The sequence below is a fragment of the Leptodactylus fuscus genome, chromosome 3, assembly GCF_031893055.1.
Source record: "Leptodactylus fuscus isolate aLepFus1 chromosome 3, aLepFus1.hap2, whole genome shotgun sequence".
NCBI lineage: Eukaryota > Metazoa > Chordata > Amphibia > Anura > Leptodactylidae > Leptodactylus > Leptodactylus fuscus.
In genome coordinates this window covers 21,391,713-21,403,080 of record NC_134267.1, presented here as the reverse complement: position 1 = coordinate 21,403,080, position 11,368 = coordinate 21,391,713, and positions in this window count along the sequence as shown.

Sequence of the window (11,368 nt, the reverse complement as noted above, 5' to 3'; positions counted from 1 at the left end):
GAATTGTGGGATCCCCTGAAACGAAGCATTTTCTCCCATAGACTATAATGGGGTTTGAATAGTCGAATATTGAGCGGCTATACGAAACGAATAACGAACATTGAATATTTTACTGTTCGCTCATTACCACTGGTAGAGTATCTTGTGGATATTGCCAACCATAGACAAGTCTCTGCCCAGCTCTGGATGGCAACAAAGGCTTCTGAGGCCGGGTAATCTCTCACCCTGTGGGTCAATGTCTACTTGGTGTTCAACATGCAGAAAAACTAGAGAAGACTACCGTAATACAAATGACAAAATGAATCCTATGTCCAAAACCAGAGTTGGCTGGTCCAAGCGAAAGCAGTGGTGGATTTGTGGATTCACAGGCTTGAATCCCATCATGACCCTATAGGGGTCCACATATCTTTTAGTAGGGCTAATAGGGCCAGGAGGTTGTAGACAGGTCTATTACATTACCAAAGATAATCAAAGGAGGTGGTAATTCAATCAGAGTCATTAAGGGCCATGGGGTGTCTACACATTTTTGAAGGTTCCTTAACACTAGTACCATGGTAGATAAGACACAAAGGCAATATTTATCATCCACACAAAATCTCTGGGGAGCAAATGGATTATCTAAATGTCATTAGAAGAGGGGAGGAGAGCCATTAGGCCAGCACAATGGGGTATTTTTGATTGTTGTAGGAAGAATTTGGTTTTTTTCCTGCTGGAGATATCTAACCAATTTGTAGGGCTGTGGTATATAGGTATACAGCTATGGAAGCTGCCATGATGCCTCCGTCCTGTAGACTAGACTAACGTATCAACCTCAGTTACAGGAGAAATCAGCAAGGCAAAATTAATCTTAAAATGTCCCCCAAGGTCTGTTATGACCCCCATGTAGGAGGGGCATACAGTGTAAATAAATAAATAAAAAAGGCAAAAACATGACATAAAAGCTAAGCCCTGGGGCAACATGGAGGCTCACTGGTTAGCACTGCAGCCTTGCAGCACTGGAGTCCTGGGTTTGTATCCTGCCAGGAACAACATCTGCAAGGAGTTTGTATGTTCTCCCTGGGTTTTTGTGGATTTCCTCCCATTCTACAAAGACATACTGATAGGAAAAAAAATATGTAATGTACACTCACCGGCCACTTTATTAGGTACACCATGCTAGTAACGGGTTGGACCCCCTTTTACCTTCAGAACTGCCTCAATTCTTCGTGGCATAGATTCAACAAGGTGCTGGAAGCATTCCTCAGAGATTTTGGTCCATATTGACATGATGGCATCACACAGTTGCCGCAGATTTGTCGGCTGCACATCCATGATGCGAATCTCCCGTTCCACCACATCCCAAAGATGCTCCTCTATTGGATTGAGATCTGGTGACTGTGGAGGCCATTGGAGTACAGTGAACTCATTGTCATGTTCAAGAAACCAGTCTGAGATGATTCCAGCTTTATGACATGGCATTGCATTATCCTGCTGAAAGTAGCCATCAGATGTTGGGTACATTGTGGTCATAAAGGGATGGACATGGTCAGCAACAATACTCAGGTAGGCTTTGGCGTTGCAACGATGCTCAATTGGTACCAAGGGGCCCAAAGAGTGCCAAGAAAATATTCCCCACACCATGACACCACCACCACCAGCCTGAACCGTTGATACAAGGCAGGATGGATCCATGCTTTCATGTTGTTGACGCCAAATTCTGACCCTACCATCCGAATGTCGCAGCAGAAATCGAGACTCATCAGACCAGGCAACGTTCTTCCAATCTTCAATTGTCCAATTTCGATGAGCTTGTGCAAATTGTAGCCTCAGTTTCCTGTTCTTAGCTGAAAGGAGTGGCACCCGGTGTGGTCTTCTGCTGCTGTAGCCCATCTGCCTCAAAGTTGGACGTACTGTGCGGCGTTCAGAGATGCTCTTCTGGCTACCTTGGTTGTAACGGGTGGCTATTTGAGTCACTGTTGCCTTTCTATCAGCTCGAACCAGTCTGGCCATTCTCCTCTGACCTCTGGCATCAACAACGCATTTCCGCCCACAGAACTGCCGCTCACTGGATGTTTTTTCTTTTTCGGACCATTCTCTGTAAACCCTAGAGATGGTTGTGCGTGAAAATCCCAGTAGATCAGCAGTTTCTGAAATACTCAGACCAGCCCTTCTGGCACCAACAACCATGCCACGTTCAAAGGCACTCAAATCACCTTTCTTCCCCATACTGATGCTCGGTTTGAACTACAGGAGATTGTCTTGACCATGTCTACATGCCTAAATGCACTGAGTTGCCGCCATGTGATTGGCTGATTAGAAATTAAGTGTTAACGAGCAGTTGGACAGGTGTATCTAATAAAGTGGCCGGTGAGTGTATGTATATAGAGCATCTCGATCTCCGGTCCTTACTGGGGTATTGTTATTTAAAGGGAATGGGTTGTCAGAAAATTACCCTTTTTATCAAGTCATAAACTATATTAGGCGTAGTGGCAAGAGTTGGAATTGCAGAATTTTAAGGATATTTTAACCCCTTCCCGCCGATGGCATTTTTTGAATTTCGTTTTTCGTTTTTGACTCCCCTCCTTCTAAACACCATAACTTTTTTATTTCTCCACTCCCAGAGCCATATGAGGTCTTAATTTTTGCGGGACAAATTTTTCTTCATGATGCCACCATTAATTATTCTATATAATGTACTGGGAAGCAGGAAAAAAATTCAGAATGGGGTGGATTTGAAGAAAAAATGCATTTCTGCGACTTTCTTACGGGCTTTGGTTTTACGGCGTTCACTGTGCAACCAAAATGACATGTCCCCTGTATTCTGTGTTTCGGTACGGTTCCAGGGATACCAAATTTATATGGTTTTATTTACATTTTGACCCCTTAAAAAAACTGTTAAAAATTTTTTTTTCTAAAAGTCGCCATATTCCGACGCCTGTAACTTTTTTTTATATGTAAGTGTATTGGGATGCATAGGGCGTCTTTTTTTGCGGGGCCGGGTGTACTTTTTAGTTCTACCATTTTCGGGAAATGTTATTGCTTTGATCACTTTTTATTCAAATTTTTATCAGAATCAAAACAGTGAAAAAACGGCAGTTTGGCACTTTTGACTATTTTTCCCGCTACGGCGTTTACCGAACAGGAAAAATATTTTTATAGATTTGTAGAGCGGGCGATTTCGGACGCGGGGATACCTAACATGTATATGTTTCACAGTTTTTAACTACTTTTATATGAGTTCTAGCGAAAGGGGGGTGATTTGAACTTTTAATACTTTTTATATTTTTTTATATTTTTTTTTACTGTTTTTTTAAAAATTTTTTTTTTTGCATTTATTAGACCCCCTAGGGGTGTTGAACCCCAGGGGGTCTGATCACTAATGCAATGCATTACAATGCTAATGCATTGCAATGCATTGCAAAAAATCATCCTCTCTTTTGCAGGCTGCATAGACCAGCCTGCAAAAGAGAGAATTTGCAGACAAGCCTGGGAGCCTTGTACAGGCTCCCGGCTGTCATGGCAACATGACGTCAGCCCTGGAGCATGCTCCAGGAGCTGGCGATCCCGGACAAAATGGCGGCGCCCATGTGCCGCCGGGAAAATGGCGCCTCCGGCGCCTTTGACCGCGGCGCCGGAGGGGTTAATGCCTCCGATCGGTCCGGGGACCGATCGGAGGCATTAGAGCCGGTTGTCTACTGCTTAAAGCAGTAGACACCCAGCGGCTATGGCGGCCGCCCGGCTCCCGGGCGGTCGCCATAGTTACAGACCCGACATGCGCCGTACTATTACGGCGCATGTCGAGAAGGGGTTAAAATACAAATAATAACATGCAAAATTAAAAACAACATAATTGATTTAAAATATATGTGGCTGTTTATGTGAAAAGGGCCCACATTGTCGATATGGAGTTCTTGGTATCATTGTAACGGTTATGGTGTAACATTGTCCGAAACAGCAAAAAAATTTTATTGAAAGCACAATTGACATATTTTTAAATAAAATTTTTGCATAAAACAAAATTGTGATTTTTTTACCCAAATATGTTTTGGACTATTTTCTCTATAATTAGTATCGACGATCTGGGCCCTTTTCACGTAAACAGCCACATATATATATATATATATATATATATATATATATATATATATGTTTAATATAAAAAAAAAAATGATTTTCAACAATAACTTATTTCCCTTTAGGCTGAGGCCCCACGTTGCTGAAACCCAGCGTTTTTTTGTTGCAGATTTTGTTGCGGTTTTTTGAGCCAAAGCCAAGAATGGCTACAAGAGGCATGAGAAATATATAAAGCATACACTATATTACCCGTGGGTCCAATTAAAAACATAACTTTTATTTCATATATAGTAAAATAGCAACTACCGTATTTTTCGGACTATAAGACGCACCCAGGTTTTAGAGGAGAAAAATAGGGAAAAAAAATTTTCAGGCAAAAAATGGTAAAATATTTAATATATGGGAGTTGTAGTTTTGGAACAGCTGCAAGACCACATTGACAGGTGACCCTGCAGCTGTATGGGGATGTATAGGGCGTTTTTTTTGTGGGGCCAGCTGTACTTTTTAGATATACCATTTTGGGAAATGTTTATTGCTTAGATCACCTTTTATTTAATTCAGAGGCAAAACAGAGAGAAAAACCTGGCGGTTTAGCACTTTTGATTTTGACGTTCACTGTACATAAAAATATTAGTAGACCGGGCATTTTCAGACACAGGGATACCTAATGTGTATGTTTCACAGTAATGTTATACTTTTATATGTATTCTAGGGAAAGGAGGTGAACTTTTATTTATTTTATTTTTTATTATATTTTTTTAAGTGTTTTTTTTTTTTTTTTTTTTTTTTTTACTATTTTATTATCCCCCGCCTAGGGGGCTTGAACCTGCAATCATTTGATTGCAAGTCCCATAGACGGCAATACAAGTGTATTGCCGTCTATGGGAGATTCTATACATTACTATCGCGGAGTGTCATAGACCAGCCGCGATAGTAATATATATCTATGACAGGCCTGGGAGCCTTCATTAGGCTCCCAGCTGTCATTGGAACAGGTCGGCTCCTGCGGCCTCGCCGTGCAGGAGCCGGCCTGCATCACTAAAGGTATGGGGCCGGTGGGGACCGGCCCCGGGGCTGACTGCCGGGACCTGCAGAGGAGGAGTGGATTTGCAGCATGGCCGCGCTACTGCCACCGCTGGTTTTCTTCAGCGGCAGGAGCGTGGCAATCTGCAGGCCCCGGCAGCTAAGACAGTCCCCGGCATCTGCTGTAATAGACCGGCGGATGCCGGGGAGTGTCTTAGCTGCCGGGGCCTGCAGATTGTCACGCTCCTGCCGCTGAAGAAAACCAGCGGTGGCAGTAGCGCGGCCATGCTGTAAATCCGCTCCTCCCCCCACATTCAGACTATAAGACGCACCCTCATTTTCCTCCGAAATTTGGGGGGAAAAAAGTGCGTCTTATAGTCCGAAAAATACGGTAAGTGCTTGCCACCCACTTGTGTGTGTATAGATACATATACCTGGAGATCCCAGACACACTCAATGTGAAATTCTACCCAGTGACATAAAAACATAAAAATCCCTATATCTACTCAGGACTGTAGATTGTTAATCCCTAGCATACAGGTTAATACTGAAGGCCACACTAACCTGTAGGATATGTGCTGGCGACTTTGTTCAACATATATGTAGCGGCATTAGCAGAAATATTAGATAATTTAACTATTGGGTGTGGAATTCTGACTATGGTTTGCCTGGTCAGCCTCTGTTGCATATACAGTCCTATGAAAAAGTTTGTGCCCCCCTGTTAATCTTAATCATTTTTAGTTCTAAATATTTTGGTGTTTGCAGCAGCCATTTCATGTTGGTATATATCATATAACTGATGGACACACTAATATTTCAGGATTGAAATGAGGTTTATTGTACTAACAGAAAAAGTGCAATATGCATTAAACCAAAATTTGACCGGTGCAAAAGTCTGGGCACCTCAACAGAAAAGTGACATTAATATTTAGTAGATCCTCCTTTTGCCTCTAGTCGCTTCCTGTAGCTTTTAATCAGTTCCTGGATCCTGGATGAAGGGATTTTGGACCATTCCTCTTTACAAAACAATTCAAGTTCAGTTCAGTTTGATGGTGGCCGAGCATGGACAGCCCGCTTCAAATCATCCCACAGATGTTCAGTGATATTCAGGTCTGGGGACTGGGATGGCCATTCCAGAACATTGTAATTGTTCCTCTGCATGAATACCCCTGTCCCACAGGCCCGATGCCTTGGGGTAACCCTGGACTCTGACCTATCCTTCAAGCTACATATTCAAGCCCTCAACACCTCCTGCCGCCTCCAGCTCAAGAACATCCACCGAATTCGCCCCTTCCTCACCCAGGAAACTACCAAGATGCTTGTCCAGGCCCTCATAATCTCCCGCCTAGACTACTGCAACACCCTTCTCCATGGACTCCCAGCTAACACCCTCGCCCCCCTCCAGTCCACCTTAAACTGCGCTGCTCGCTTAATCCACCTCACCCCCCGATCTTCATCGGCTGCACCCCTCTGCCAGTCCCTCCACTGGCTAACTATAGCCCAGCAAATTGAGTTCAAGCTACTAACGCTAACACACAAAGCCATCCACACCCTGTCCCCTCCATATATCTCTGACCTAATCTCCCGCTACCTGCCCACACGTAACCTCAGATCCTCCAATGACCTCCTACTCCGCTCTGCTCTCATCCGCTCCTCACACAACCGTCTCCAAGATTTCTCCCGTGCATCCCCCATACTCTGGAACTCCTTACCAAGACACATATGACTGACCCCCACAATCACAGGCTTCAAGAAAGCCCTGAAGACTCACCTATTCAGGAAGGCCTACAACCCCCAATAACACTATCACCGCACCGCCATCTGTACAGTCTCCCCCTCTCCTTCTGTCTCTACCCCCTTCCCTCATAGATTGTAAGCCCTCGCGGGCAGGGCCCTCTACCCCACTGTGCCAGTCGGTCATTGTTAGCATTATATCTACCTGTATATTCTGTGTATTGTATGTAAACCCCCAAATGTAAAGCACCATGGAATTAATGGTGCTATATAAATAAATAATAATAATAATAATGCCTTAGTCGATTTGGAGCAGTGTTTTGGATCATTGTCTTGCTGAAATATCCATCCTCGGCGTAACTTCAACTTCGTCACTGATTCTTGAATTTTATTCTCAAGAATCTGCTGATACTGAGTGGAATCCATGCGACCCTCAACTTTAACAAGATTCCCGATGCCGGCATTGGCTACACAGCCCCAAAGCATGATGGAACCTCCACCAAATTTTACAGTGGCTAGCAAGTGTTTTTCTTGGAATGCTGTTTTGATTTTTTTTGGACGCCATGCATAACGCCTTTTTGTATGACCAAACAACTCAATCTTTGTTTCATCAGTCCACAGGACCTTCTTCCAAAATGAAACTGGCTTGTCCAAATGTGCTTTTGCATACCTCAGGCGACTCTGTTTGTGGCGTGCTTGCAGAAACGGCTTCTTTCTCATCACTCTCCCATACAGCTTCTCCTTGTGCAAAGTGCGCTGTATAGTTGACCGATGCACCGTGACACCATCTGCAGCAAGATGATGCTGCAGCTCTTTGGAGGTGGTCTGTGGAGTGTCCTTGACTGTTCTCACCATTCTTCTTCTCTGCCTTTCTGATATTTTTCTTGGCCTGACACTTCTGGGCTTAACAAGAACTGTCCCTGTGGTCTTCCATTTCCTTAGTATGTTCCTCACAGTGGAAACTGACAGGTTAAATCTCTGAGACAACTTTTTGTATCCTACCCCTGAACAACTATGTTGAACAATCTTTGTTTTCAGATCATTTGAGAGCGGGCTGTCCATGCTCGGCGACCATCAAACTGAACTGAACGCGAATTGTTTTGTAAAGAGGAATGGTCCAAAACACCTTCATCCAGGATCCAGGAACTGATTAAAAGCTACAGGAAGCGACTAGAGGCTGTTATCTTTGCAAAAGGAGGATCTACTAAATATTAATGTCACTTTTCTGTTGAGGTGCCCAGACTTTTGCAGTGGTCAAATTTTGGTTTCCCCCTACGCCCAACAGCAGCACAACTGGGGTATTCCTGCCCCTATGAGCTGTTAGGACAGGTGGAATTTTTAATTACCTAACAGCTTTTGACCTCTATAAGAGGCCGGAAGACCTGCTCCTCCCTTGTGTTTTTTTCTGTCCTGTGGGACAGGACAGGTGGTCAGGGGGGGAGCAGATGTTCTGACCTCCTATAGGGGTCCACTACTCTCCCCCACCGGTACCTGACAGCAGAAGATCTTTTTTCTGGACATCCTCTTTTTTCAGCAGAGGTCCCCTTCTCCCGGCGGGGACCCTGCCGGCTCGTGCACGCTCCTGTCCGGCTGGCGCGCCGGGTCGGGGCTTTCCCCTAGGAACGCTAGACCTAGGAACCTTTCTCAGGTTCCTCCGGTCCGCCGTCTAATAGGGTCCGCCGCACATGCCAGTGCGCGGGTCTCGCGGCGGACGGGAAGAGAACAACCCCTAGACACGAGCATTGCACGGTAGTTCGGGAGGGGGGTCCCCCGGTCCTGGGGACCATACCTGGGTCAGATCCCCCTCCCCCTGTCTTCTCCCCTCCCCTTTTTTTCATGAGATTCTGGCTCCGTTGTAGCCCCTACCCCTTGGGCGGGGCTCCGGGCAAAACCCCGCCCCCTGGCCTATTTAAGTCCCCTTAGAGCTTCAGTTAGTGCTTGTCGCTCCGGTTGCAAGCACATCAGTTAGTGAAGCTCCCTGGTCAATTTCTGTGCTGGAGAACTGTCTTCATTGACTAAGGTTTGGTGGACATGGCCGGGGGGGGGGGGGGGGAGGGAGGTTGGAGAGTTGCATCTCTGAGTGCAGTAAGTAGTTAGTGTATCCTTTTTCTTCCTCCTCAGAATGTCTTCTTCTTCCTCCACTGTTCCGCCTAGAAGGAAGGCTACTTCCAAAAGGAAGCATCTGGCGTGCGCTTCTTGTAGAGTGCCGCTGCCTGATGACTCCCAATATCGCTTCTGTCAGGGGTGCAGGGCCCCCTCTGTTGAAACAACTCCCATGCGAGAGATGGTGTCCTGGGTGAAGGGGTACGTCCAGGACTCCATGAAAAGAATGGAAGCCGTCTCCCTGGCCAAGAGGCCACGGCTGGATTGCGAATTGTCCCTGCCGCCTCTGGAAAAGCTGCGCCTCAGGGATGTGGAGTCGTCTTCTAGTACGGAGGAGGAGAAGGAGATTTTTCCCCTGGACAAAATGTCCAGAGTATTCAAGACCCTAAGAATCAGAGACCGGGAAGGCGGGGAAGGCTCTAGCCGTAGGTCTCGTACCTTCAGGCCCTCTTCGGAGATGCTCCGCCTGATGGAGGGCGAATGGAGGCACCCGGAGAGATCCTTTGCGCCATCCACACGCTTCAAGGCACTTTTTCCCGTCTCTGAGAGTCAACTAAAGGCGTGGGGTCCCCCGCCAAAGGTGGACGTCGCCGTGGCCAAGTTATCAAGGCGCTCCATCCTTCCATCAAAGGACGGCTCGGGCCTCAGGGACCCCATGGATCGCCGAGTCGAAGGATCTTTGAGGCGTGTATATTCGTCCGCCTCTGCCCAGGCCTCTTTGGGCATGGTCGCGAATGAGGTAGCAACTGGCTTACGCGCAGAACTGTCATCCCTGGCCAAGGACATCGATTCCGGCGTGGATCGTGATGATCTCCTTGCGGCAGTGTCCGACATCACGCTGTTGGTGGATCACCTGACAGAAGCTACCCATTTTCAGACCCGGCCAGCGGCGATCCGGGAAAGGAAGAGGTCGGGGCTCATCTCGTGGCCGTAAGAATGCCCCCTTCTAATTCCCTCTCAGTACACCCCCCCCTTCCTACTCCCCCCCCCTCCCCTGGGGTGGGCGGTCGTCTTTCCCACTATGTGGAGGCCTGGCGGCAGAATATTTGGGACCCCTGGGTCATCCAGATGATCCAGGAAGGTTATAAAATTAATTTTGTTTCCCAGCCGCCAGAGAAGATGGTAAGAACCCGCCCTCTTCAGGGCCCCAAACAACTTCATCTGGAGAGATTGATTCAGGAGTACGTGGACAAGGCCGCGCTAGAGATGGTTCCTCGCGCAGAACAAGGCACAGGCGTCTACTCTCCAGTCTTCTTGGTCCCCAAGCCATCAGGCGAGTGGCGTATGATCATCGATCTCAGGTATCTGAATCACTTCATCCGCAGGCTGCGGTTTCGCATGGAAACCATAAGGTCAGTACTACCTTTCATGCACCCTGGAGATCACTTCGTCACTCTGGACCTGAAGGACGCCTACCTCCACGTACCCATCTTTCTGGCACACCGAAAGTTCCTAAGGATTGCCGTAGACATACAGGGGAAAGAGGCGCACTTCCAGTTCGCAGCCCTCCCGTTCGGCATATCCTCCGCCCCCCACACCTTCACAAAGGTCATAGCTCCGGTCGCTGCCGCCCTGCGCCTTCAAGGCATATTCATAGTCCCGTACCTGGACGACTGGCTTCTGAAGGCTCATTCAAAGGAGGTTCTTACCACGCAGGTGCAGACCGTCGTAGCTCTACTAGACAAGCTGGGGTGGCTGGTAAACTGGCACAAGTCAGTGATGGTGCCATCAACACGAGTTCAGTTCCTGGGACTTATTCTAGACTCTCTCAACATGACGGTCTCTCTACCCTCTCCTCGCAAAAGGAAAATTGCTCGGGCGGCACATCATTTGTCTTCCACACGGAAGGTCACCATCAGGACGGCGATGAAGGTCCTCGGATTGATGTCCGCTGCCCTAGATGCAGTTCCTTGGGCCCTATGGCATATGCGCCCTCTACAGAACGAGATCTTGAGAGTCTGGAATCACAGTCCTTCAGGTTTACAGAAGCCAATCCAGTTAACCATCAGCACCCGGCAAACCTTGCCCTGGTGGACCCATCTGCGAGATGGGAAGTCCTCGGTCCAGCCCGTCTGGACCCTGTTGACTACAGATGCCTCCCTCACAGGCTGGGGAGCTCATCTGGGGGAGACCCCGGTTCAAGGTACATGGAATCAGCGGGAGAGGACGCACTCATCCAACTGGCGCGAGCTTACCGCAGTTCATCGAGCCCTTCTGTCATTTGCACCACTTCTACGAGGGAAAGCGGTCAAAGTAAGATCAGACAATCTGACGACAGTCCACTACATCAACAAGCAGGGAGGAACCAGGTCCCCCTCGCTCATGCAAGTCACCAACCTGATCTTCTCCTGGGCAGAACGAAACCTCTCCCAGCTGGCCGCGGTACATATCCAGGGCCGCCTGAACATCCTAGCGGATCAACTCAGCAGAGGCCGGCCGACCGCAGGCGAATGGT